Genomic DNA, 26813 nt, shown 5'->3' on the forward strand with positions numbered 1-26813 from the left:
TGGACACAAATTGCGGTCCATTATCAGAACAGATCTGTTCCGGCAGCCCATTCCTAGCAAACATGGTCCTTAACACTGTGATGGTTTTTTCCGTGGTGGTGGTGGACATCTTTATTACCTCCGGCCACGTGGAGTGTGCATCCACCGCTATTAGAAACATTGAGTCCATAAATGGACCAGCAAAGTCGATGTGTACCCTTTGCCAAGGAGATGAGGGCCACTCCCATGGATGCAGAGGAGCCTGTGGTGGCGCGTTTTGGACCTTCTGGCATCCTAGACAGCTCTTAGTGATTTCTTCGATGTCCCCATCAATGCCTGGCCACCACACAAACGCTCTTGCTAGGTTCTTCATTTTCACTCCACCCAGATGTCCCTCGTGCAGCTCCTTTAACACCTTCTGTTGAAGTTTGGGTGGAATCACCACTCTAGATCCACACATCAGGGTTCCTCGACACACTGACAGCTGTTCTTTTCTCTGCGAAAATGCTGGCAGCGTTGGTTCGCCCTGTGCTGGCCATCCCTCCACCGTTAAATCATAGACTCGTGAGAGAGTTGGGTCATTTCTTGTTTCGTTTTCGATCATCGAATTTGTTACTGGTAGACATTCCACTATGGATGAGTGGAACATCTCTACCGGGTCCACTGTAGTCGCTTCTTCTACTATCGGCAATGGCAAGCGCGATAACCCATCAGCATTTCCATGCTGTTTGGACCTTTTGTATTCAATGTCATATTGGTGTGCCCCAAGTAACACGGACCACCTCTGTAACCTTTGCGCTGTCATGGTGGAAACGGCCTTGTTAGGGTTGAATATGGACACCAACGGCTGGTGGTCTGTCAGTAATGTGAACTTCTTGCCCTGCAGGTAATGATTGAATTTCTTTATGCCCCACACAAGGCTGAGGGCCTCCCTATCTATTTGAGCATAATTTCACTCCGCGGAGGTCAATGATCGGGACGCGAATGCCACTGGCCTTTCCGAGCCATTTGGTAACTTGTGTGAAAGTACTGCTCCAATTCCATAGGGGGAAGCATCACAAGCTAGACGAAGAGGTAACATTGGGTTGAAATGAGCCAACACTTCTTCAGAGGTAATCAACGCCTTGCTTCTGCGAAAGGCCTTTTTACATTCCTCACTCCACGTCCATGGTACTTCTTTCCGCAACAGAGCATTCAGCGGATGCAGCACCGTGGATAGATTCGGCAGAAACTTGTGATAATAATTAATCAACCCCAAGAATGATCTTAACTGTGATACGTTTTCCAGAGCGGGGGCCTTCACGACAGCTTCTATCTTGTCAGGTGACTTGTGCAGCCCCTCTCGGTCAATGACATGACCGCAGTACGAGATCCGTTTTTGGAAGAACTCACATTTCTTGCGATTAACTCGAAGGCCATATTCCTTCAACCTAGTGAGCACCAGTTTCAAATTTGTGAGGTGTTCTTCCTCGTCTTGTCCCATAATCAGGATATCGTCTAAGTAACACTGCGTGCTTGGAATTCCTTGTAATACCTGCTCCATGGCCCTCTGCCAAATTGCTGGAGCCGAAGCTACCCCAAAAACCAGTCTATTATAACGATACAAGCCTCTGTGTGTGTTGATGGCGAGGTACTGACGCGACTCTTCCTCGACTTCCATTTGTAAGTATGACTGTGCCAGGTCTATCTTGGTGAAGTGTTTCCCTCCAGCCAACAAAGCAAAGATGTCTTCAATCCGCGGAAGCGGGTATTGTACCGTGTGAAGCACCGGATTCACTGTGATCTTGAAGTCTCCGCAGATGCGGACCTTCCCCGGTCCCCCTGGCTTGTTACTTGGTGAAGACTTCATGACGGGAACAATGGGCGCGGCCCACTCACTCCAGTCCACTTTTGACAGTACCCCTGATCGTTCAAGTTCTTCCAGTTCTGCCTCCACAGCAGGTCGTATCGCGTAAGGTACCGATCTGGCTTTGAAAAATTTTGGGCTTGCATGTTCTGCAATCTTAACCTTTGCTTTAATTCCTCGCAGTGTTCCCAGTCCTTGCTGGAATACCTCTTTAGCTTCGTCCAATATTCTGGACAACCGTTCAGGTTTGACATCTTCCTTTCCGGAATCTACCGTCATGGTGTTTAGTGAATGCCAGTCTATCTTTATTTTCCTGATCCACTCCCGTCCCAGAAGTGGTGGACCTCCCTCAGGCAACACACAGGCCCATCCTTTGGTGATCTTTGTCCTTGTATCTCACCTTGACTTCTATCTTTCCGATGGGGTATACTTTGTGCCCCGTGTATGTCTGCAATACTAGTTCCGTATCCCGTAGGGGAATATGCTTGAATAACTTTTTATAATCATGCTTATTCATGACCGTCAACGCCGATCCGGTGTCCACTTCCATTTTCACTTGGACTTTTGCAATCTGTAGTGTGATCCAGATAGCTTGTCGGTCAGCTTCTTTACTCACATTATGACTCCTCAGACTACCCAGTGCCTTGCTGTTGGAGTCTGAGTCCGAATTCTGTTCATCTGGACTCTTCCTAGTCACCTCATGTACCTTCCTGTACCTCTTTTGTGGTGACTCATTATTGTTGGTCTTCTTTCCTGACCGGCATACCTTAGCTATGTGACCGAGCTTGCCACATTTCCTACATTCCTGGTTTTTAAACCAGCATTGGTTCTGGTCGGGTGTTGTCTTCCCACAACGATAGCATTTCGTTGTACCCAAAGTAATTTGCTGCACACTGAGTGCCGCTGCCTTTAGCTGCATTTCCGCCGTTCCTTTCGCTGCGGCTTCGTTCGATGCAGCAATAAGAACAGCCTTATCAAGTGTAAGATCGTTCTCTTCGAGCAGTCGTTTTTGTGTTTCTTCCTTCGACATTCCGCACACGAATTTGTCTCTGAGTGCCTCTGCCAGATTTTCCCTAAACTGACAGTGTTTCGCTAGCCTATGCAGTTCAATCAGGTACTCCGCGTTGCTTTCCTCTTTCCGTTGCATTCTCGCGTAAAATTTGGATCGTTCCACTAACGTCAATGGTGCGGGGTTAAAATGATCCTTCAGGACAGCAACAATATCATCGAAAGTCTGATCCGCCGGTTTAGCTGGTGCTAGTAGATGCTTCAAGAGCCCGTATGTCTTCGCGCCCATCGAGTTTAGCAAGGTTATAGCTTTGTCATCTTTTTTATTGGCCTCACCATAGATCTCAATGCGTTCCACATACGTGGCCTAGTCTTCTACCTCGGAATTAAAATCGTTGATGTTACCACGCTTAGGCATCTTCCTCTCTTCCTGATAACACCACGGATTATTTCTTTAAATTTTCTTTTTTTTTTCTTCAAGATGGCGGTTCCCGCGAAAATGGCGGTTTCCCGTGCTTATCTTCTCTCCCCGCCCACTTCAATGGCGGTTCCCCGCTTCTGTCTTCTTCTCCGCCTAATGGCGGCTTCCCGCGTTTCTTCCCCTGGCGGGAGGGGTACACTTTCCCCACGGGCGACGGCCGCTGGCTTTCAGGTTCACAGCCTGCGCGTCAGCTTCAGTGCTTTCCCTTTTCTCGGCAGGGCAACCGGCGCTGGGTACACCCCATTGACGGTGAACAGTTTCAGCCGCTGGGCTGGCTCTCGCTCAGTTCCCCTTGCTTGGGCTCTGTCTCTCTCCCGCTCGCTCGGCTCTACCGGCGCTGGGTACACCCCGTTGACGGCGAACAGTTTCAGCCGCTGGACTGGCTCTCGCTCAGTCTCCCTTGGTCGGCTCTGCCTCTCCCGCTTGCTCGGCTGCCAATCACGCCTCCCAGCCCTCTCGCAGTCCGGTGCTTCCCTCCCCGGCTGCGGCTGAGTTTTTATATCTTCCCGCGCCTACGCTCCCGGTCGCAGCGCTTCGTGGCTTCGGTCGCTGACCGGCCATTTCCGCCGGTCGCAGTCTAGCTGTCTCACGACGCCGTTGCGTCCCCAGCCTGTCTGTACCGCGGCTTCCTTGCTCCACGCTGCCCCAGTCTCAGCGCCTCTGGGCCCGACTTCTGTCCGGCTCCTTTCCCCCTCGACCGTGGTCGAGTGCACCGCCCTTATCCTCCGGTTATTCTTTTTACTTCTCCCTTACTCACAGTCACCGTGGCCGGCTTGCTTCTCGTGCTGATCGGCTCACTCCTCACCGTGGCAGAAGGGACAGTCAGTGCCTGTTGCTGATGGAAGGCTTTGTCTCTGAATTCTTCCTCCTTTCCAGCTCTGCAGACTCGAGTTTTCTCCCAGCAGAATGACGAGGGCAGTTGCCTCTTCTCGACGCTCGTTAACTGCTTCGGAAGTATTGTTGCCACAGGGTACGATCGGACTCGTCGCCACTGTAAAGTCTGTGGGTTGTTTCGTTAATTAATACACAGACTACCAGAGTAACTTAAAACAGGACTTTACTATTCGAAGGTCAGAGCGAATCTGCCCAATAAATCCTGACACAGCACTTATATACCGGTGTGGTCACCGTCGGTATTACAGTATACAGAAGCCAACAAAGTAGTGCAACACCTAAAGTAGTTCTCTTAAAGGTAGACGGGTACATACACTACAACACTGATATGGTGTCAGTCCTCGCTGCTGGCTGTACACAGGCAGTCAACCCGAATAACTAAAATACAAGACCAGAGTGTTCTGCCCTCGCAACGCGATCCTATGCAGAGCTAGACAGATAGCGAACAACTCGATATCTTCCAATAAAATCACAAGGCTTGACTTTTCTTGTAACGCTTTACTGAAAGATTCTTACTGTAAAACTGAAATACAACACAGAAATGGAAGGACACATTAGTATACAGACGCATAATTGATATGTATACACAAATTTAGGTACGCCTGGGCAACACGGTACATCTGGCAACGAATTACATTTAGCAAGCTGGAAGGCATTCTCTTTAAATTAGCCCTGTACATAGTGTATCAAATACGGCTGCTGGTTAACCAGCTAGACAGAGAAAGTTACAACTAAACATTTTCTACAACATGCAGTGTACGCTAATCGTCTATAGCATTCTAAGTACTCACAGACAAACAATTTCCAAGACTGAAGCATGGGGACAATACAACCGAGGAGCACCGTGGCGTAGGTCTTGTTCCGGCGGCAGCTCCACGAGGAATGAACTTGCAGTGCCGTGGGGAGCGTGGTGACCTCATCACGCTCGGGGTCGTGACGTCGTCGCGTTTGCCGGTAGTTGCGTCGCTGGCCGTTGGGGCCTAGGTCGGGAGCAGGAGCTGGAGGCCAGGCTGGGCCGGTGCTTGCCGCGGGAGCGGAAGATAGCGGCGCTCCCGGCGGCTGATCGATGCGGCCGAAGACGTTGGGCCGGGCTGTGCCGGCAGCCTTTCTGGAGAGCCGAGTCGGGCCGGCAGCCGCCTCACGCACGTCACGTCGTACGTGACGTGACGTCAGCACGCTAAGGCGCGTCTTAAAGGGGCAATGGCCCTAAACGGTGAGTTAAAGGGGCAACGGCCCTAACAGGTAAGTTATACATATATAAGTAGGTTATGTACATACAGTAAGGTTAAGTTAGAGGGAGAGACAGCACACAGAGAGTCGGAGGTAATGGACTGAAACAAGCCTCCTCCTGAGACAGTCACAGATAATCTCAAACGAGCATTGGCCTACACAAGGTGGAGAAGGAATGGAATCCAATAGTTACACAGAGCAAGAATAGTACAATACAAGAGACTGTCAATTACATAATAATTCTCACACTCACATACATTACCAGTATAAGAGATACAGAATCAATCCCACACTCACAACCAGTAGCAGAAATGACAGCTACAGAATAAAGCCCACACTCACAAAGCAGTGACAGACAGGTACAAAGTAAAATCTACAATCACACCAGAAACTGACAGGTACAGACAAAAGACTACATCCATATTCTAGAAACTGAGTTAGAGTAAAATCCACACACATCCTAGAGACAGAATGCTATAGAGTAAAACCCACATTCACATACCAGGTTCACAGCTATAGATAAAATCAAAACACAATTAAAAGAGACTGACAGATACAGGGTGAAACTTGCACTCACATCCCAGAGAGTGACCGGTACAGGGTGAAACCCACACACACACACACACACACACACACACACACACAAGATTAGACGGGAAGAGACAGACTAAAGTCCACACTCCCATACCAGAAACAGACAGCGACTGACTAAAACCTTACTCATATAATAGAAACTGACAGATACAGCATAAATCCCCACTCACGTACTTGAAACTGACATTTACAGAGATCACACCACACTCACATACAAGAGACAGAATGGTACAGAGTGAAACACACACTCACACAACAGAAGCTGACAGGTAAAGAATAAAGTCCCAGAAACTGACAAATACAGAATAAAGCCCACATCCAAATTATAGACTCTGAACGATAAACGGGACAACAAATCTCAGGCACCAGAGAATAACAGCTAGGGATTAATGCCATTACTCACAAACCAGTGACTTACAGATGCAGAATAAATTCCACACTCCCATCCCAGAAACTGACAGGTACTGAACAAAACCCTTACTCTTACAACAGAAATTGAAAGGTACAGCATAAAACCCACACTCACATATCAGAGACTGTCAGATACAGAGTGAAACTCACACTCACATACCAGAGACTGTCAGATACAGAGTGAAACTCACACTCATATAACAGAGACTGTCAGATAGAGTGAAACTCACACTCACATACCAGAGACTGTCAGATAGAGTGAAACTCACATACCAGAAGATCACAGGTGCATAATAAATCCAACATTTGCATACCAGAAACTGAAGATAGTGAAATAACACAACGCTCACATTCAAGAGACTGTCAGATACAGAATAAAATCCACAAACACATCCAAGAGACAGTCAGCTGTAAGAAAAAAAGAAATAGTTATAAAGCCCCTCAAGCCTGCTCTGCCATTCAATAAGATCATGGCTGAACTTCTGCCACAACTCCAATTTCCCACCCTCTCCCTAAATCCCTTGATTCCCTTAGTGCCCAAAAATCTATGATCTCAGTCTTGAATACACTCATCAACTGAGCATCCACAGCCCCATGCAGTGGAGAATTCCAAAGATTCACTACCTTCTGAGTGGATACATTTCTCATCAACTCATTCCTAATTGTCCAATGCCTTGTCACGAGTCTATGACTTCTGGTTCTAGAATCTCCTGCCAGGGGAAACAGCCTCGCAGCATTTACCCCTGTCAAACACTCTATAATTTGAAATGTTTCAATGAGATCACCTCTCATTCTTCTAAACTCCACAGAATATATGCCCATTATAATCAATCTCTCCTCACAGGACAGCCTAGGATTCAATCTCGTGAACACTTGATACACCCTGTAAGAACCGGGTTTTTCTGGTCCTCTTCTTGAGTTCCGTAGTATGAAGAATTCCAGGCTCGAGGGTTCGGAGAGTTAAAACAACATCATTTTATTCATTACTGTTCGGAGTGGTCATACAGCATATCGACAGTACGTTCGTGTCCCGAGGGTCACACCGGGTTAGACACGTGGTGCCAGCATTTACGTCCCCGGGAGATGTCTGACCCTCTTGATGTTCCACACGCCTTCTGGCTAAGAGAGAGAATACCTGTGGGGAAGCCCCAATTATACCGTTGGACAAGGGTCACTGCATCACTTCCCTGGCAACAAGCGTTCGCCAATAAGGGATCACTCAAGCCCTTTCGGTTTGACCATGATCTGGTCTTCAGTCTGGCAGGCAAGTCCTGACTTGCCTCACTGCTGTGGGCACCGAACAATGGCTAGTCAATCATTCTCTAGTCAGCAGTTCGGCTTTTTCAGTGGCCCTGATCTGGTCATTAGCACTTTGTTAACACTTGGCCTCAGGCTGAGGCAGATTCTCTCTGTTCTGCTAGCTTTTGCACTTTGCAAAGCTGGGGCTGCTTTTTAATTTAATCTAGACTTGTCTTGTGAAGCCATTTTGTGAGCCAATTCATTGCCCATTTTATTCCCATTTCCAAATCCAAACCATTTTTGTAAGCCAATTCATTGTCCATTTTATTCACGTTTCCACATCCCCATCTAGAGCATGTAAACCCTGCCTTAGATAAGGAGACCAAAATATGCAAAGTGCTCCAGTTATGGTATAACCAAAGGCCTATAAAATTGCAGCAACACATAATTATACTTTTACTGCAACCCCTTTGCAATAAATGCAAACATTCCTTTTACCATTCTAATTGTACCTGCATGTTAACTTTGTGATTCGTGTAAAAGGACACTCAAATCCCTCTGAATAGGGACAGAGAAAAACCCAGACTCATATCAGAGACAGAGACAGTCATGAATAGAGTAAAATCCTCAATCATATAACAGAAACTGACAGATACATAATACAACATAGCCACACATACCAGAAAACAACAGGTTCAAAATAAAGCCCATATTCACATACTAGACACTGACTGTTACAAAGAAAAACCCACACTCACACCCCAGACACAGAGGTACAGAGTAAAACACACACACACGTGGCACAAACTGAATATTACAGACAAAAACACACACTCACATCCCAGAGATATAAGCATTAGAAGCAGGAGTAGGTCAAATGGCCCCTCAAGCATCACAGATATAGAATAAAGCCACACTCACACACCAGAGACTGTCAGGTACAGAATGACCACCCACACTTCCATGACAGAAACTGACAGGTAAAGATTAAAACCTGGCACTCGGAAACCAGAATCTGACAGATATAGAGTAAAGCCCACCCTCGCACACCAAAGACAAACAGATAGAGAGTAAAATGCGTAAACACATCTCAGAGTATTACAGATATAGATTAAAACCCACACACACATTCCTGAGTATGGTAGATACAGAGTAAAACCCCAAAATACATCTCAGAGTATGACAGATACAGAGAAAAACACACATTCACATCCCAGAGTATGACATATACAGAGTGAACCCCCCATCGCACATCCCAGATTGTGACATTTACAGAGTAATACCCTGACACACATCCCAGAGTATAACATTAGTGTAAAACACACATTCACATCCCAGTGTATGACAGATACAGAGTAAACGCCCCCCCCACACAACTAAGATTGTGACATTTACAGAGTAATACCCTGACACACATCCCAAAGTATAACATTGCAGAGTAAAACACACACTCACATCCCAGAGTATGACATATACAGAGTGAACACCCCACCATACATCACAGATAACGACATTTACAGGGAAAAACCTAACACACATCCCATAATATAACATTTACAGAGTAAAACCTACACGCAACTCACAGAGACAGACAGATACACGGTAAAACCCACACTCACACCAAAGACTGAGAGATAAATAGTAAGTCCCACATTCACATACCATAGACGAAGAGATAAAGAGTAAAACTGACACACACATTCCAGAAACTAGTAGGTATTAATTCAAATACTCACACATTCAACAGAGACTAAAAAGTACATATTCCAACACACTCGCACATACAAGAAACAAAAATGTACAAAATAAAGCCCGACCTAACAAACCAGACACTGAGAGGTACAAAGAAAAACATACACTCAGATATCAGAAACTGACAGACAGAATAATCTCACACTCACTCACCTGTGACTGACTGATACAGAAGAAACCCACACTCAATTACCAGAAGCTGACAGGTACATAAAAAAACACAACATTGCATAGCAGAAAAAGAAGGCAGTGAAAAAGACACTCACATAGTAGAGTTTGACAGATAAAGACAAAAACCCAGACTCACAAACCAGAAACTTACAGATTCAGAGTAAACACTTTTTCAATAGCAGAAATTGACAGGTAGAAAGGAAAACCCACTCTCATCTATCTGAAACTGACTGGTTCTGAATAAAAGCAGTACTAGCATACAAGAGATCGATGGGTACAGAATAGAACCCACATTTACAAACCAAAGACAGACAGAAACAGAATGAAACCCATTCTCACAGAACAGTAATTGTAAGATGCAGAATAAAACCCACACTCACATATCAGAGACTGACTGGTAGAGTAAAACCTAAAATTCACATATCAGAAACTGACAGTTACAGTGAAAAACCCACATTATCTCATCAGAAACTGACAGATACAGAGTGAAACCCACATTCACCATCCAGAGACTGACAGGTGCAGGTTGAATCACACACTGACAGAGTATCGGAGTGTGACAGACACAGAATGAGTCCCCCACACACATGCAATACCAGAAAATAATAGAGATACAATGAATCCCACACTGACACCGATTATTAAAGACTGACTGGTACAGAATGACTCTCACAAAGTCCAGAGATTGACAGAGAATGTACCTCACTGTCACATTTAGTACTAGACACTGACAAATACAGAATCAAATACACAATGACAAGAGTATCAGAGACATATATACAGAATGATTCTCACTCTCACACAAAGTACCAAAGACTGACAGACACATAATTAATACTGAATGCACCTCATTGTCACATACTGAACCAGAAACTGACAAATCCAGAATTCATCAAACTCTGACAAAGTGTATCAAAGTCTAAGAGATAAAGATTGTATATAACAGTCACATATGATACCAAAGATTAACAGACAGAAAATAAATCTATCTCTCCCATAGTGTATCAGAGACAGACAGTTATATAATGATTTCCAAATTCTTATGCCGTGCCAGAGCTGACGGATATAGAATACAGCTCAGTCTCAAATACAGTATCAGAGACTGACAGACACAGAATGAATCCCACAATCATATACAGTACCAGAAAATGATAGAGACACAATGATCCCCACTCTGATACAGAGAATTAAAGACTGACTGATACAGAATGGATCTCACTCTCAAGCATAATACCAGAGACTGAGAGAAACAGAATGTATCTCACTGTCACATGGAGTATCAGACACTGACTAACACAGAATCAATCCCACACTGACTATCGGGGACTGACAGGTATAGAATAAATCTCATGCTCTCATACGGTATCAGAGATTGACAGATATCTCACACTCACATACAGCACCAGATAGTGACAGAGACAGAATTAATCTAAGTCTCACATACAGTATCAGAGACTGACAGGTACAGAATAAATCCCAAACTGACAGATATGGAATAAATCTCAACTCACATACAGTATATCAGATTGGCAGAGCGTGAGAATGAATCTCACACTGACACAGAGTATCAGACGGTGACAGACCCAGAATTAATACAGACTGGCACACAGTACAGGAAAATGATAGAGACACCGTTAACCCCACATTAAAGCCTGATTGTTATAGAATGAATCTCCCTCTCATATATAGCACCAGAGATTGACAGATATATAATTACTCTAACAAGCACATACAGAACAGAGGCTGAAAGAGAGAGAATGAATCTTACAGTAACACAGAGCATCATAGGGCCTGGCAGATACAGAATGAGTCCACAATCACATGCAGTACAATTGATTTACAGATAGATTCAGTCCCACACTCTGATACAGTAGCAGATACTAGCAGAAATGGAATTAATTTCAAACTAACATCAAGTGCCAGAGTCTGACAGATGCAGGACAAATCCCACATTCATAAACTGAGTAAGTCGCAGATACATGCGGAATTCTTCGGTGAAAGACAGTACGAGAGACTGACAGATTCAGCACTAATACGACACTAGCCTGCAGTCCCAGAGACTGACAAATACAGAATGAATCCCACACTACACTCAGTACCAGAGACTGACAGATCCAGAATTAATCTTAGACATGCACACCATCCCAGTGAATGACATATACAGACTGAATCTCAAACTCGCACATCCCAGTGACAGACAGATACAGAATTAATATCACACACACGTACAGTACCAGAGAATGACAGATTCCGAATGAATCCCAACACTGACACACGGTACCAGAGTCTGACGGATACAGATGGAATCCCACACTGACACATGGTATCAGTGACGGACAGGAAACGAATGGATCCCACACTCACATACTGTAACAGAGATTGAGATTGAGAATGATTCCCACACTTACATAAATCACCAGAGACTGAATAATACAGAACTATTCCAATACACACACTCACAGTACTAGAGACTGTCAGATATTGAACTAAAGTGGCGGAGACCACACCGCAAGACGTGAATATAGTGCGCTGGTTGGAGGAAGTACATCTAAATTGCTGTCTCGTCCGGAAGAAGTGCTTGGGACCCTGGATAATGGTCTGGGAAATGGTGAATGGACAGATGCTCTTGCAATGACCTTTCTGACTGCAGGGGGCGTGCTGGTGACAAAACTCAATCTGATTGGATACATAAAGAAGCCAATCAGAGAGATGCAGAACAATGGAATTTCCCATCACTCTTCACCAGCCAATCACAACCATTGCCTTCACCCATCCCTCATTAGCATAGGACTGTGGGGGCTGACAATTTATTCCGAGCGCGGAGCGGGTTTGTGTCATTTTGTTCCTGAATTCGAGTTTGAGAATGGTTGATGAAAAGAAAACAGTTGCCAAGAAGGGCGCCAAGAAAACCGTCACTAAACCGGCAGCGAAGGGCGGGAAGAAGCGCAGAAAGTCGAGGAAGGAGAGTTACTCCATCTACATCTACAAAGTGATGAAGCAGGTTCACCCCGACACCGGCATCTCCTCAAAGGCCATGGGCGTCATGAACTCGTTTGTGAACGATATTTTCGAGCGCATCGCGGGTGAGGCTTCCCGCCTGGCCCATTACAACAAGCGGCGCACCATCAGCTCCCGGGAGATCCAGACCGCCGTGCGCCTGCTGCTGCCCGGGGAGCTGGCCAAGCACGCCGTGTCGGAAGGGACAAAGGCGGTGACCAAATACACCAGCTCCAAGTAAAACTGCACGCTGTGCTGAAAGAACAAACCCAAAACACAACGGCTCTTTTAAGAGCCACCCACGACCTCTCTGAAAGAGCTACACAAACACATCTCCCTTTAGGATCAATTTACTGTAATTATTTCCGTAACAAGTGTGTTTGAGAACGTTTAAAGTTCCAGCTGTGGACTTAGTTTTCTCTTTTCAGATAAGCAGTTTCGCTGACCGGATCGACCTTAGTGTCGCTGTTGTATTTCCCGTCCAGTAAACTACAAACACGGTCCCTGATCGCTCTTTCCCTTTACTCTCAGAACCGTTCACTTGCAGCGCCTTCCGACGAATTAAAAGCTTGTTTTCGAGAGGAGACTCTGATTTCATTCACCTCAATCTCTATAAAAACATCTTCATTTTTTCAATGCCAGTTGTGGTCAATCATTTTATTAACCCGAGAATTCCTGCATTGTAACAACCCTGAATGGGGGTTCTTAGAGACCAGAACGGGGTCAGTTTGATCACTCTGTCCATCTTCTCTTCTCACAGCAGGACACCCAGATCTAGTTTCACTCCTGCAGCAGCGCCTGTGCAAAGGATCGATCGATAATCTGAATCCTCACTTTTACAAAGATTGAGCAGGAATGTGTCCCGTTACAGAATCAATGGGGATTTAATCCCGCCCGTGAAGTTTCGATATTGAACCCGGAATTAATCCTGATTGTAACAGCCTAGAATTTGCACGGATGAGATGGAATAAGACACAAGGAATTATTTGGAACTCCTTGGCTATGAGTAAATTTATTCAGGAAAATATTGGCGGGCTTTTTGAAATTAAAAAATCGTTGACTGTCTGACTGTTGAGGCAGTTATTTCCGCCCTGTTTTGATTGGCGGGAAAAGCAGACTGTGATTGGTCACCGTAAAGCACCAATGAAATTCACCACAGAGCGACCAATCACAAGTACGCTCTCTGCATTCCTCCAGAAGGCATAAGAAGGGCAGATATGGGAGGAGATTTTCATTCTTTCTTTCAAGGAGTGAATTGTGGAAATGTCTCGAAGAGGAAAAACCGGCGGTAAAGCTCGGGCCAAGGCCAAGTCTCGCTCATCCCTGGCCGGACTGCAGTTCCCTGTGGGCCGTGTTCACAGGCTCCTGCGAAACGGCAACTACGCTGAGCGTGTGGGTGCCGGAGCCCCGGTCTACATGGCTGCTGTGCTCGAGTATCTGACCGCTGAAATCCTGGAGCTGGCCGGCAACGCGGCCCGCGACAACAAGAAGACCCGCATCATCCCCAGACACCTGCAGCTGGCCATCCGCAACGACGAGGAGCTCAACAAGCTGCTGGGAAAGGTGACCATCGCTCAGGGCGGGGTGCTGCCTAATATCCAGGCCGTGCTGCTGCCCAAGAAAACCAGCACTGCCAGCTCCAAGAGCAAGTAAAGCGGACAAGATTCAATCTAATAACCCAAAGGCTCTATTCAGAGCCACCCACTATATCTGTGAAAGAGCTGGTTACTGTTCAAACATTTTCGGCTATAAACAAAGAGAGCGGTGGATGGGCTTACCGTTCGTTATTGGGACAATAATTCCATAGGGAGAAATATATACATCCGGAAACATTCAAACATGTCCCCTTTTAATTGGCAGAATCGAACCAGAATTGAAGCTCTGGTTAATTTACAATATTTCCAATAGTAACTAAAGTTCCCGCCTGTCCCCGCATTAAGAGCTGGCTTTAAAGGTGAGAGTCAGACTTCAGGCACCTCGTTCTCTCGGATCTATCCTAGTATGTGAAGTTGGATCAATTTACTATCAGAACTGACAGTTTCCGACTCACACTGGGCGAGTTCATTCAGTCTATTGGGCAGCTCACTCACATTTCAACCTAGATCATAAACGCACCTTCAGATATTCACTGCCCCCACTATAAATCCCCAGTTACATTAACACAAGACTTGCACGGTGTGTGCACAGACCAATTTGCCTTGCGCCGATCGCAGCTCTTTCCTTTGCTGATTTGGTGGCTCTTAAAAGAGCCGTTGTTGTATCTGGTGCTAAAATCTGGAGCCGGGCAGAGTGAGTTTAGGCGCGCTCCCCGCGGATGCGGCGAGCCAGCTGGATATCTTTGGGCATGATGGTGACTCGCTTGGCGTGGATGGCGCACAGGTTGGTGTCCTCAAAGAGCCCCACCAGGTAAGCCTCGCTGGCCTCCTGCAGGGCCATGACGGCCGAGCTCTGGAAACGCAGGTCGGTCTTGAAGTCCTGAGCGATCTCCCGCACCAGGCGCTGGAAGGGCAGTTTGCGGATCAGCAGCTCGGTGGATTTCTGGTAGCGGCGGATCTCCCTCAGAGCCACAGTGCCGGGTCTGTAGCGATGGGGCTTCTTTACTCCGCCCGTAGCTGGAGCGCTCTTCCTGGCCCTTTGGTCGCCAGCTGTTTGGGAGGAGCTTTCCCTCCGGTCGATTTGCGCGCTGTCTGCTTGGTCCTGGCCATTTTCTGAACCAATCTCAGTAGAATCTGGAACACATAGACTGTTAATGCGGAATCTGCTGTGTGTCCGCCTTGTTATACTCAGTGAGGGACCGCCCCGAGCACTGATTGGCTGGAGACCGGCGCCCAGACACTTTCATCCCAATTCTGACCAGTCAATGAAACGCTGGACTCTCAGACCCCGATTGGCTGAGCTGGGATTAATCGCCCATTTCAAAACGCCCGCCAATTTTAGTGCAGGAAATAACCGTTTTGACACAAATCGATTTTATTCTGCACAAATTGAAAGGATCATTGCCGGAATCATTGAAGGTTTTAAATGTACCTTCCTGGGCTTGGTGCTTTAGGGCCCTTCTCCCTCTGGGCTGTTGATGCTGACAGGAGCGGGGAAAGGGACCCGCGCCAATCTCCCGCTCTTCCACTCGATTCCTCTCACCTCTCCTCTCCAGCCCATTCAGAATTTCCCTCCGCCCGTCCCATTGTGAGGTTAGCCGCCGCTTTCAGGGGAGACGATCAGAAATCATAAGAACATAAGAACATAAGAAATAGGAGCAGGAGTAGGCCAATTGGCCCCTCGAGCCTGCTCCGCCATTCAATAAGATCATGGCTGATCTGATCCTAACCGCCAATCCACTATGACAGGACTATCTCCTGAATCGAACAGCATTAGACACACGAAAACAGGAGCAGGATCAGGCTACACGGCCCCTGGGCCCGCTCCGCTACCCACAGGGCCATGACCTATCCGAACCTAGACTCATGTCCAAATTCCTGCCCGCTCCCCGTAACCCTTAATTCCCTTTTCTACTAGGAAACTGTCTATTTCTGTTTTAAATTTATGTAATGATGTAGCTTCGACAGCTTTTTGGGGCAGCATATTCCATGGACCTACCACCCTCTGAGTGAAGTAGTTCCTCCTCATCTCAGTTTTGAAAGAGCAGCCCATTATTCTAAGACTATGCCCCCTAGTTCTAGTTTCACCCATCATCTGGAACATCCTCCCTGCATCCACCCGATCCAACCCCTTCATAATCTTATATGTTTCAATAAGATCGCCTCTCATTCTTCTGAACTCCAATGAGTAGAGTCCCAATCTACTCAACCTCCCCTCATATGTCCATCCCCTCATCCCCGGGATTAATCGAGTGAACCTTCTTTGTACTGACTCGAGAGCAAGTATGTCCTTTCTTAAGTATGGACACCAAAACTGTATGCAGTATTCCAGGTGCGGTCTCACCAATACTTTGTACAACTGAAGCACTACCTCCCTATTTTTATATTCTATCCCCCTAGCAATGAAAGCCAACATTCCATTGGCCTTCTTAATCACTTGCTGCACCTGCATACTAACCTTTTGAGTTTCGTGCACCAGGACCCCCAGATCCCTTTGTACTTCAGTACTTTCAAGTTTCTTGCCATTAAGATAATAACTTGCTCTACGATTTTTTCTGCCAAAGTGCATAACCTCACACTTTCCAGTATTGTATTCCATCTGCCAAATCTCTGCCCACTTACTTAGCCTGTCTATGTCCCCTTGCAGGTTTTTTATGTCCTCCTCACTCACTACTTTCCCTCCCATCTTAGTATCATCTGCAAACTTTGATGTGTTACACTCGGTCCCCTCCTCCAAATCGTTAATATAGATTGTAAAGAGTTGGGGACCCAGCACTGACCCCTGCGGAACACCACTGGTTACTGATTGCCAGTCTGAATATGAACCATTTATCCCAACTCTCTGCCTTCTGTTAGATAGCCAATCCTCTATCCATGCCAGAATATTACCCCCAATCCCGTGATTTTTTATCTTAAGCAATAATCTTTTGTGTGGCACCTTGTCAAATGCCTTTTGGAAGTCTAAATACACTACGTCCACTGGTTCACCTTTATCCACCCTATATGTTACTTCCTCAAAGAACTCCAGCAAATTTGTCAAACATGACTTCCCCTTCATAAAACCATGCTGACTTTGTCTTATTAAATTATGATTATCCAAATGTCCTGTTACTGTCTCCTTAATAATGGACTCCAAAATTTTACCGACCACAGATGTTAGGCTAACCGGTCTATAGTTTCCAGCCTTCTGTCTACTGCCCTTTTTAAATAAGGGTGTTACATTAGCAGTTTTCCAGTCTGCCGGGACCTTTGCTGAGTCCAGGGAGTTTTGGAAGATTATTACCAATGCATCCACAATCCCTACCACCACTTCCCTCAAAACCCTGGGATGTAAGCCATCAGGTCCAGGTGATTTATCCGCCTTGAGTCCCATTATTTTACCAAGTACTACTTCCTTAGTGATTTTAATCGTATTTAGCTCCTCCCCCCCTATAGCCCCCTGCTTGTCAAGTGTTGGGATATTCTTGGTGTCCTCCACTGTAAAGACTGATACCAAATATTCATTCAGTGTTTTTGCCATCTCCATATTTGCCTCCATTAATTTCCCAGTCTCATCCTCTAAGGGACCAACATTTACTTTAGCCACCCTTTTTCTTTTTATATAACTATAAAAACTCTTACTATCTGTCTTTATATTTTTTGCTAATTTACTTTCATATTCTATCTTCCCTTTCTTAATCAATCTTTTTGTTATTTTTTGCTGTCTTTTAAAGTTTTCCCAATCCTCTATCCTCCCACTAGATTTGGCTACCTTATATGCCCTTGTTTTTAGTCGAATACTATCCTTAATTTCTTTACTTAGCCACGGATGGCTGTCTTTTCTTTTACACCCTTTTTTTCTCAGTGGAATATACTTTTTTTGGAATTTGTAAAATAACTCCTTAAATGTACACCACTGATCATGTATCGTCTTATCCTTTAACCTATTTTCCCAATCCACTTTACTCAATTCCGCTCTCATACCTTCATAGTCTCCTTTATTCAAGCTTAGCATGCTTGTTTGAGATACAGCCTCCTCACCCTCTAACTGAATATGGAATTCAACCATGTTATGGTCACTCATTCCAAGGGGATCCTTTACTAGGACATTTTTAATTAATCCTGTCTCGTTACACAGGACCAGATCTAAGGTTGCTTGCCCCCTGGTTGGTTCAGTTACATACTGCTCAAGAAACCCATCCCTAATACACTCAATGAACCCATCCTCAAGGCAGCCCTGCCCAATTTGATTCGTCCAATTTATATGATAGTTAAAATCCCCCATAATTATAGATGTTCCCTTATTACAAGCCTCAACTATTTCCTGATTGATACTCCGTCCAACCGAGTTGCGACTGTTCGGAGGCCTATATACTACACCCACTAGTGTTTTTTTCCCCTTATTATTCCTTATCTCCACCCAAACTGTTTCATTATCCTGATCCTTTGACCCAATATCATTTCTCTGTATTACAGTGATTCCTTCCTTTATTAACATAGCCACCCCACCTCCCCTTCCTTCCTGCCTGTCCTTCCTGATTGTTAAATAACCTGGTATGTTTAATTCCCAGGCATTGTCACCCTGCAGCCATGTTTCTGTAATGGCCACAAGATCATACCCATATGTAGCTATTTGTGCCTTTAACTCGTCTATTTTGTTACGAATGCTACGTGCATTCAGATAGAGAACTTTCAAATATGTTTTGTGACACTTAGTTCCTGCTATTGCCCTTTTTATTACTTTACCTTTTACTCCACACCTTCTACCCCTTCCTGACACGCTCTGGTTTTTAATTTCCCCACTGCTACCTAAGTCTTTGACCTTCTCTGTTGTCATTTTTATTATTTGCTCTCTAGGAACCTCCCCCCCACTAGTTAGTTTAAAGCCCTCTCTACAGCCCTAGTTATATGATCCGCCAGGACTCTAGTCCCAGCACTGGCCAAGTGAAGCCCGTCCCAACGAACAGCTCCCTCCTGTCCCAGTACTGGTGCCAGTGTCCCAGGAAGCAAAACCCATTTCTCCCACACCAGTCTTTGAGCCACGCATTTAACTCTCTTATTTTATTTGTCCTAGCCAAATTCGCTCGTGGCTCAGGTAATAATCCAGAGATTATTACACTTGCATCAGTCGCTTCTCTCTGTCCCCGTGGAGCCTGTGAGAAGGGCTTGGCCAATAATCTGTCATTCGGGAACTGTGCAGTGAGAGATCTGATACTCGGCACATTTTAGATTGCTGAATGGAGATTTATTGCCGCCGGTTACAGTTCAGAGGCTGACAAATTAAACCTGTTCATAGAACAGCGCAAGGAATGTGTGACGGTGAACGCAGAATAACAGAACGAAGGCCCGACCAGCCTGCTGATTATTACAATTATAAACATTACAGTACAAGACAATGAACAAATGTATAGATGTGATGTGGCTTTTCACTGAGGAGAGAATGTGCCGTCTGGGCAAATAAACCTCTCTCGAACCTTGGTGCAACCGAAAGCTAAATTCGGAAATTCCAAAATCCACAACGCAGCGCAATCCGTTTCTAATATTTCTGGCTACAATCTATTTCTGACCACAATCTAACCCCGCTCCCGTCGCAAGGTCACTGCTCTCTCTGTGAGGCGTTGGGTGGCTCTTAGAAGAGCCTTTGTGTTGTGTTTGGTAAAAAGAGTCGAGTTGTTCAGCCGCCGAATCCATAGAGAGTGCGGCCCTGCCTTTTCAGAGCATACACCACATCCATGGCAGTGACCGTCTTGCGCTTGGCGTGCTCAGTGTAGGTGACCGCATCCCTGATCACATTCTCCAGAAAAACCTTCAGCACCCCGCGGGTCTCCTCGTAGATCAAACCCGAGATCCGCTTGACACCGCCACGGCGAGCCAGGCGGCGGATGGCTGGTTTGGTGATGCCCTGGATGTTGTCACGGAGCACTTTACGGTGCCGCTTGGCTCCGCCTTTGCCCAGTCCTTTGCCTCCTTTACCGCGTCCAGTCATGATGGTTCTTCAGTCAAATTTCTGCTGAATGAAAAACGAAAGGTTTCTGGCTACTCTTATATACAGCCGACTCCGACCTGACTGAGAAAGCGCAGAGTGAGAGAGGCGGGGAGGGGAGGACACAGAGTGAGAGATTGAACAGAGAGCTGGAGGGGAGGAGACAATTTCAAGAGTGACAGACAGGGCAGAGAGCGGCCTCTGATCTTCCAGCTCCACCTCCAGCTTTCTGCAACCGCCAATTTCAAACCGTTTATCGACAGTAGAACCGAAACCCAGCGCTCCGCACAAACCCTTACAGACTCGGACTTTATATTCAAGGGTTTCCTGAAACCAGAAGCTTTTTAAATAAGGTCCTGTTACAATTAACTATCAGTAATATTCCCGCCTATATACAGTCCCTTCGATCACAAGTCATCCCGTCTCCTTCCATGTCAATCTCTGACCTTATTCCACCTCCCCACACAGGCGGGTTCAGCAGTTTACAAACACTTTATTCCAGGTGATTTGGAGAATCTCATGTGTTGGGGTTTGAGTTGTGACGCGGGGTATCTCCGCCAGTGTCACCGTCTCAGAGACTCACCTTGAACCTGTGAACCCCTGAAAATGACCATAACCTGAGACTGGAGCCGAACACCCCCCAGTTAGAGTGAGGCCCGGCCCGGACATCCCATTCTGTGTTTTATTGCAGACACTGGGGCAGGGGTGGGTGCAGCGAATGTCAGCGAGTCACCAGGGAGCCGCGGTTCATTTGAAATGATTTCAATCGGGAATCTGAGCCCGGCCCCGGGACATGGATCATCTGATTCCGTGATCAGCTCTTTTTGGAAAGACGTGGGTGACTGAGAAGAGCCTTTGGGTTCAGATGTTTACAAGTTGTCCTTTTTATTTTCTTTTGGGCGCTGCTTTCTGAGGCTTTGCTGATTTGGGCTTGGCCTTGGGTTTTTCCACCTTCTTAGCCGCCTTCACCATTCCGCCTCTGGCCTTCTTGGGGCTCTTGGGCTTCTTCGCCGCCGCCTTCTTCCCAGCCGCCGCTTTCGCTGTCTTTTTTGACGTTGCTGCTTTCATGGTGATCGTTTTCTTGGCTGCTGGTTTCTTGGCTGGAGATTTCTTGGCTGCTGGTTTCTTCACCTTCTTTCCTTCTTTCCGCTGGGATTCCTTCTTAGCGAGCCTGAAGGAGCCCGCGGCGCCCGTGCCCTTGGTCTGCTCCAGGAAGCCGTTTTCCACTTTCCTCTTGATACTTAAATTGATCAGTGAACGCTGCCTCAGCACATCGACGCCGTTGGCAGCCAGAGCCTTCTATATCGCCGCCAGGGACATCCCCTTGCGATCGCTGCCACTCGCCACAACCTTGAGGATCTGTTCGCTCAACATTCGACCGGCAGGCTGGGAGCGGGGAGCCGCCTTCTTCTTCTTGCTGGGAGCCTTGGTTTGAGCGGCGGCGGTAGGAGGAGCCGTTTCGGCGGCTGAGGTCTCAGTCATGTCCGCGACTCTGTAGAAAATCTCTCTGACAGTGAGAGCTGGGTCAGAAATGAGACGAGAGGCGGCGGCACAGAGCTACTTATAGGCAGCGAGCGGACGGGGCGGAGACATCCTGCTGTCAGCTCCCGGCCCCTCCAGCCTCTCTGTGTTTCTCTGTCCTTATTAACTCTCCGATTCCAATTAAACTCGGGCACTCCACATTCCCAGACTGGCCTCTTTCTGTTTTGAAGACTGGGATGTTTGCTGTCGAAAAAGTTTCATCAGAATTTAAGACAACAATTTCGATTTAAAACCGTTCCATTGCTGCACTGATCGCTGTCTCTCACCCAATCGCGGAAATGTTCGCTGTTTGTCGACTGAAATTTTAAATCAACTAAAGCTTCACGTTTAATTCCCACTTCAGGGCTGAGCAGGGGAGCAGGGCGATCCTATGACAGGGAAATCTTTAAATTTTACACAAGAAGGTCCCTGAAATCAGGCGATGGGAGCGGACACACAAACACAGTGACACTAGTCTAACGCACCCGCCCCTTTAACACACTCGCTGACACAATGTTCACTCTGCTCATTCACAGCACAATCTGTTCCCAGATTTACAGTTCACAGGACAGGTTTTCCTCTCCGCTCGGCCTGTGCTGCCGATTCTCGGGGTTAGTTGCAGCTTCCCAGCTCAGTCAGTGTTAAACACTCTGAGGCCGGCGCTCCTCACAGTGTCTGTTCCCCAGATTCAGGGGCAGGAGCCAATCACAGCTCTGGCTGTGTTCACCCATATCTGGTTTGAAGGTATTATATTGTTCGCAGGCAGAAATATGTTTGATTTATATGAAAATTGAAATGATGATCTCACCGCCCCTCTAGCCTCTCTCTGTCTCTCTCCGAAATTGAGGAACAGAACAGAGCAACTGGTGTCCTGTGCATTCCATTCTCAACACCCAGAGACAGCAACCAGAGAGAGAGGCAGAGAGACTGTATCAGTCTTAATGTTCGTACTCTGAGCCAGGCGGTCCACGCACTCTCTGTTACCGAGATTTAGGGGCAGGAACGTGTCACAGCTTGGCTGTGTCGAGTCTGGCCTGCTTTTAGATCATAGTATTATTCACAGAAATAGTGAGACATCCTGTTCACCACACATACCCTGAACTCGGTTTCAATAGAGCGAAAACGAAGAGGTTCAGCATCGATCCAGATATAACAGGCAGGGCTGGGGGATAGAGGGATTGAGGATTGATCCTGTACACAAGGCACAGAGACAGACACAGGGGGTGACAGTCACACAGGCTCGGGAACTTGACTGGTATCAGTCGCCTACTCACCCAGCGGAGACAGGCAGAGACGGATTAAACTCCCCACTCACCAGCAGTTCAGTGTCAGAGATTGACAGAGCCTGTTCCTCTCCATCCTTCCATACAGTATGGGGAAACAAATCGTTCAAAGGGACAGGATTCGCGTCGCTCTCACACTCACCGGCAGCAACTGACGTTTGTCCAGAGTCGCTTCCTCCTCTCCTAATATCTCCTTATCTGTTTCGGTGACAATGTTTCTTTGATAACGCTCCTGTCAAGCTCATTGGGACGATTTATTCATTTAAATGTGCTTTATAAATTCAAGTTGTTGTTGCTGTTGCTTCTTTTAATTTGCGTCAGGAGAGTGGTCTGAGCATGCGTGATAAACACTTGCCTGCTACCCCCCCCGCCCCTCTCCCCACACAGTGTTTAAACCGACAGGAAGGATCCTGCGAGCTCCCCTCCCCCAGCTCTGCCAGCGGGGGCCGTTTCCTCTGTGCTCGGCTAATGATCGCTGAACACATCAGGGAGCGGAGATATCACGGGCCCGAGTAAGGGAGCAAACAGCAGCCTCCTCACAGCAGCTTATCGCACTGGGACTGTGTCCGCAGATGGGCTTCATGTCGGTTAAGTTCAGCGGCAGTCGGGGCTGTTTGTACGAGACAGATTGAAGCAGGAAATATTTCCGGGACATGGAGTGAGTGGGGGAAGGGAGAGGCCATTCCTGGGCTGTGTGTGTACAGTGTAAGTTAACATAGAAAGTAAATCACCTTGCTGCAGTCATCAGCGAACATCCCCATTTCTGACCTCATGTTGGAGGGAAGGTCATTGATGAAGCAGCTGAAGATGGTTGGGCCTAGGACACTGCCCTGAGGAACTCCTGCAGCGATGTCTTGGGGCTGAGATGATTGACCTTCAATCACCACAGCCATCTTCCTTTGTGCTAGGTATGACTCCAGCCAGTGGAGGTTTTGCCCCCCCCGATTCCCATTGACTTCAGTTTTACTAGGGCTCCTTGATGCCACAGTTGGTCAAATGCAGCCTTGATGCCGAGGGCAGTCACTCTCACCTCCCCTCACCTCTGGTATTCAGCTCCTTTGCCCATGTTTGGACCAAGGCTGTAATGAGGTTGGTAGCCGAATGGTCTTGGCGGAACCCAAACTGGGCGTCAGTGAGCAGGTTATTGGTGAGTTAGTGCCGCTTGATAGCACTGTCGATGAGACCTTCCATCACTTTGCTGATGATTGAGGGTAGACTGATGGGGCGGTAATTGGCCGGGTTGGATTTGTCCTGCTTTTTGTGGACAGGACATACCTGGGCAGTTTTCCACATTGTCGGGTTGATGTCAGTGTTGTAGCTGTACTGGAACAGCTTGGCTAGAGGCGCGGTTAGTCCGGGGTGTTGTCAGGTGTTTGCTGTTTCCAGTATGCTCAGCCCTTTCTTGAAATCAGGTGGAGTGAATGGAATTGGCTGGTGGAACAGGCTGGAGGGGCTGAATGGCCGCCTCCTGACAATATGTTGCGATGTAGTCCTCCCACCACTGGGAACGACAGTGATGCGTTCGTTCGACATCGCTCTCCCGCGCAGGCGCAGTGCCGCTCCTTGCACTCCTGCGCAGGCGCAGTGCCGCTCCCTTACTCACTCCTGCGCAGGCGCAGTGCCACTCCCTTTCTCTCTCGCGCAGGCGCAGTGCCGCTCCCTTCCTCTCTCTCTCTCTCTCTCTCTCTCTCTCTCTCCCGCGCAGGCGCAGTGCCGCTCCTTGCTCTCCCGCGCAGGCGCAGTGCCGCTCCCTTCCTCTCCCGTGCAGGCGCAGTGCCGCTCCCTTTCCCTCCTGCGCAGGCGCAGTGCCGCTCTCTTTCTCTCTCTCTCTCTCTCTCTCTCTCTCTGCGGCGCAGGCGCAGTGCTGCTCCCTTGCTCTCCCTCCCGCACAGGCGCAGTGCCGCTCCCCTGCCCTCCGGCGCAGACGCAGTGCCGCTCCCCTGCCCTCCGGCGCAGGCGCAGTGCTGCTCACCTGCCCTCCCGCGCAGGCGCAGTGCCACTGCCCTGCTGATCCTGTGTTTGCTGTGTGCTGGGGAATCTGAGGAAAATCTCCAAACTCAACACACAGCCCCGCAACTGGGGATCTGAGGAAAATCTCCAAACTAAACACACAGCCCCGCAACTGGGGATCTGAGGAAAATCGCCAAACTAAACACACAGTCCCGCAACTGGGGATCTGAGGAAAGGGGCAAAATCAAACCAATACTCCGCCTTCAAATTGAATTATTAGTAAGCAGATTAAAAGTCTACATTACATTATTTCACACTTTCAATATTCTTATTCTCTGCTTTGCCACAATTAGATCTCCCGGTGAATGATGGTGTGATTGAGGAAGGTGCTCAGCTCGAAGTAAACAGGGATTGTAGACTGAGGAACAACAGTCGGTGAACCAGCACAGGATTGTGAGCACCAACCCGAGAGAACCCTTCCGATTCAAAGAGCTTCCAGAGATCAACTGGGGAGCAAGGTAAGAGAAAGTCCCATTGACTCAGATACACACTGGTCCTGGAGATGGACTGCGGAGAAAGGTCAGAGAGAGTCCCATTGACTCAGATACACACTGGTCCTGGAGATTGTAGTGTCCGTGTGTTGATAGAGACACTGAAGACAGGAGTTGGTTCATAGGTGTTTACTAAGCAAAGTCTGGGGGGGTACTAACGGATATAACACAATACACAGGCTTATATAGCCCGAGTGGCCATTACAGCACACATGGGGCTCTTAAAGGAACATACACTACAATTCCTCCCCTTTTAGCTAACCAGTACATCATATTTTAAGTAATTATTAATTACATGTTATAAGAAAAATAATATACACATTGCTGTAGTTAATTAATTATAAGTCAGTCTCTCAGGAGGCTTCCTGACTCAGTCCGGATAACGCCTCGGTGGTGTAATAGTTTCTGGTGGTGTAGTAGGTTCTTTTGGCAAGGCTGATTCGGCTTGAATGCCAGTGTCGGGTTCATCGGGTTCCAGTATCACCGGATCGGAGGTAGATATGGGTATCTCTACTTCATCGTTAGGCGTATAGAGTTGTGGTGTAGGTTGTCCCTTTTCGGATGACTCTATGATTTGGTCAGCATGGCGCCTTATTCTGCTTTCTCCGATATCCACGGTATACATCAGTGGTCCTAGCCGTGTGCAGATAGTTCCAGGCTGCCATTTCTCGGTACGGTAGTCCCGGGCCAAAACTTGTTGACCTATCTGGAAGGTTCTAGTTGGCCTTTCATTCATGCCTTGAAACTGCCGGTTCTCCACGTCCCTTCTGATGTTGGGCTTGACCAAATCCAGCCGGCATCTTAGGTTTCTATTGAAGAACATCATGGCGGGAGTTTGGTTGGTAACCATATGTGTTGCATTCCTGTATGCGAACAAGAAGTTATCCACCTTGTGCTGAAGTTTTATGTCTTCATTACCCATGGCCTTTATGGCCTTCTTGAAGGTCTGGACAAACCTTTCAGCCAATCCATTGGTGGCGGGATGGTATGGGGCGGACCATTGTTTTTGAAGAACTTCCTGAATTCTTCGGACACAAATTGCAGTCCATTATCAGAACAGATCTGTTCCGGCAGCCCATTCCTGGCAAATATGGTCCTTAATACTGTGATGGTTTTTGCCGTGGTGGTGGAGGACATCTTTATTACCTCCGGCCACTTGGAGTGTGCATCAACCGCGATTAAGAACATTGAGTCCATAAATGGACCAGCAAAGTCGATGTGTACCCTTTGCCAGGGGGATGAGGGCCACTCCCATGGATGTAGAGGGGCTTGTGGTGGAGCGTTTTGGACCTTCTGGCATCCTAGGCAGCTCTTGGTCATTTCTTCGATGTCTCCATCGATAACTGGCC

General features: G+C 47.2%; 1 pseudogene; it reads right to left on the bottom strand.

The window, feature by feature from the left end:
* Positions 1-14873: 14873 nt before the first annotated feature.
* On the bottom strand, positions 14874-15325 carry LOC147083678 (histone H3-like; annotated as a pseudogene).
* Positions 15326-26813: the final 11488 nt, after the last annotated feature.

This window comes from Somniosus microcephalus, unplaced genomic scaffold (genome assembly GCF_052327205.1).
Source record: "Somniosus microcephalus isolate GS21.2 unplaced genomic scaffold, FLI_Smic_1.0 scaffold46, whole genome shotgun sequence".
Classification (NCBI taxonomy): Eukaryota; Metazoa; Chordata; class Chondrichthyes; order Squaliformes; family Somniosidae; genus Somniosus; species Somniosus microcephalus.